The sequence below is a fragment of the Sminthopsis crassicaudata genome, chromosome 3, assembly GCF_048593235.1.
Source record: "Sminthopsis crassicaudata isolate SCR6 chromosome 3, ASM4859323v1, whole genome shotgun sequence".
NCBI lineage: Eukaryota > Metazoa > Chordata > Mammalia > Dasyuromorphia > Dasyuridae > Sminthopsis > Sminthopsis crassicaudata.
Genome location: NC_133619.1, coordinates 503,048,161 through 503,051,474, shown reverse-complemented (window position 1 = coordinate 503,051,474; position 3,314 = coordinate 503,048,161).

The window sequence follows — 3,314 nt, the reverse complement described above, 5'->3', positions numbered from 1 at the left end:
ATGAATATGTTGCATAAAAGGAACTATAGAGCTCAGAACAATAATTAAGTATTCCTAGTGTCGTGTAAATGGAAGACAAATGGACAACTAAGAAATACCAATCTTGAGGAAAACATTTTTAGTTCCTGGAAAAAAATGTTAGTAGGATATGTTCTTATAACAGGTCCAATATGTGAGAAATTTTAGCAAGTTCATTTGACTTATAAACTTTTCCTGAGGGAAGTTTCTTTTCTATTGTCAAATTGACTGAACCCTCATAATGCAAAAAGGCATTTTATGTTTTTTGTCTTTTATTCTGTGATATATATATATATATATATATATATATATATATATATATATATGTAATAGTTAGAATTATGCAATGGATAGAATGCTGGTCCTGGATGTATGAAAGATAAGTTAAAGAGGAAATAGTACATAGGAGTGTGAAGCTGAGAATTCATCCTAATTAAAATGATCAATCCCAAGTTTCCCATTATAGTTATCACATACGACCCCATAAACAGGAAGAATAGGAGTAGATGGAGTTCTGGTTGATCTGTCAAGCCTGCAAGGATGAATTCACTGATTGAAGAGGCATTTTCCAAAACCATTTTCCTCTTGAGGGATCTATGAGGAGAGAAAAAACTTGTACTAGAAATAAAATAAGTTTAATAAACCTTCTTCCCCAATTTTGAAAATGATATAATTCTAGAAAGCATTACTGCCATGCCATGCAGGTTTTGTTCTTATCATCACCAAGATATCCAGGGATTTTCATTGACTGAGTTACAGTCTCCATGAGCTAAACAATTGCAGAAAACTATTCCTGGTTTCTCCTACAGATTAATAGTTGAAGTTTCTCAGATCCCAAAGCAAAAAGAAATCAGAAAAATGTCAATAAGTTCTACCATCCTCCACAACACTCCCTATTCTAGTCACTTCAAGAAAATATGTTAGCTATTATCCTCATTTCAGAGATAAATCTCAAAGAGTTATGCAAATGCCTATGGACAAATAATTATTATTAAAGTTAATTATATTCATTATTAAAATATTACTAATAATGTTCTCAGTAGTAAAAATAATAATGGCAAATATTTACATAGCACCTATTACATGTCAGGTCTTGTACTGAATCCTTTACAAATAAGTCATTTGAATCTCATAATAACCCTGGGGTGTAGGTGTTACTATTATCTCAGGCTTCTAGCTGAAAAAAAAAACTGAGACAAAGAGAGACTAAGTGACATTGCTCAAGATTATGTAAACTTGTCAGTGTTTGAAGCTGGATTTGAATTCAGGTCTTTCTGACTCAAAACCCAGGATTCTATCCTCTATCCTACCAAAGAGTCCAGAGTTCACTGAATATGGAATTTTAAGGAGGTAAGTGACTGATGGTCCCAAGATGTCCATTATCTTTGCAAGTTCTCTTCTCTGTTCTCACTTAGATTATAATAAAAGGCCAGTACATGAGTCAGTGATGAAAATTAGGAACATGGTATTTTGTAGAATCCTCAAATCTCCTGTTTGGCAAAGCAGGAAGGACAAAATAGAACTAAAATGAATAGGAATAAAATTAATTGTCACATACTCATCCTTCTCCTCCTAGACACTTCAGTGTTTAGTCTTACTGGTTTTGAGCTCCCAAGTCCTGAAGGAGAAATTTCTCTAATAAGTGTGGTTAGAAATTCAGTGTCTTCTGCTCCTGTTTCTACTGAGGAAATCAGAACCCAAAACCCCAAATCTGGATTAAATTGACAGATGTTTTGAGCTAAGAAGATCACAGGTTATGACTATGATTTCATCTGGGGAATGTTTCAACTTTGTGGGAGAAAATAATGCCTAGAGATATTAGCATAATCAACAGATGATAGGAAAATGAAGGATTCATTCTAGGTATGATATTCTCATGGAATATATTAGAAACACAGAGAAGATCCAGCAGATTCTCTCTCTGGGATCAGACGCCAGGGAGCAGAAATTACAATGTCCATGTTTACACAACAGTATCACAAAACTTTTTTTTTTCTCCTAAGAGATTCAGAAATCTTCTATTCAGCCTATAAATTCACACAAGGGACTTTCCCTATTTTCTTCTAACCTTGACTCTGAGAATTTCTTTACTGAGCAATGCTTTGTGTCTAACCTCTCTAGGATTTTCTACATAATTCATAAAATAAAGCAAAGTATGAGAGCTCTACAAAGATATATAGGAAAATAAAAAGTCTATAAACTCCTATCAATATGGAATCAAGACAATTAGACTGAGATATCCTATTGCTATTCAGAGGAAAATATTCTGCTCACTAGTACAATAGTCTACTCAATAGAATAATACTAAAGCCAAGATTGTTAAGATTTTAAAGAAGTTAGACCCTCTATCCTAGAGCACTACACATACACACACACACACACACACACACACACACACACACACACACTACACCATACTTCTTTAAGCATATATTTTATCCATTCACCTTCAAGCCCTTATAAATTATAAATTCCTTTAGGATGACTCATTTTAGTTTTTGATAAAGGAATGCATAAATGAAGGATGGAATTAAAATATCACATAACAGTCAATTTTTTGATTAAAGTATAATGATAATGCAACCTCTTCTACTATGTATTCCATCATAGTTCCTAAAGAAAACTTTTTAAGCCACTTATTTAACCTCTATTATAAATCTAAAAAAGTCAAATAAGATATTATTAAAAACAAAAACAAAAAAACCTCACTGAATAAAGAGTAGTCAAATCAATAACAATATTTAATTTAATTTTTAAAAAGAAAGAGGAAAACTAAGTCATCAAATTAAAAAGTTAGAATAGTCTAAAACAAAAAGAAATGAGGGAGATTTTTTTAGTTCTATATTTCTTAAAAATGAAAATTGAAATGAAATGATAAATATCTTTAAAATATAGCATGCTCATATCAATGACAAATAGAGAATTTAAGTAATCCAATATCAGAAAAAGAAAATAAATGAGCTATAAGTGAATATTTTTGATGAAAAAAGCTCAAGGACTAGGTAGATTTACCATTGAATTCTATGAGACATTAAAAGAACAATTCTAATGTCATACTAAATGGGTTTTTTTAATAGAGAAAGAATAGATCTTATTAAATTACTCCTATGAGTCAAATCAGGAAGAGTCAAAACAGAAAAAAGCAAATTGAATAGATGAATAGCTTTAGTTAACATTAAAACTAAAAATTAAACAAAATGTTAGCAACAAAGGAAGGCTTCAGTGACATATAAAAAATTATATACTATTACCATACCAGAAATAAAGGTTGGTTTAACATTAGAAAAACTATAAAT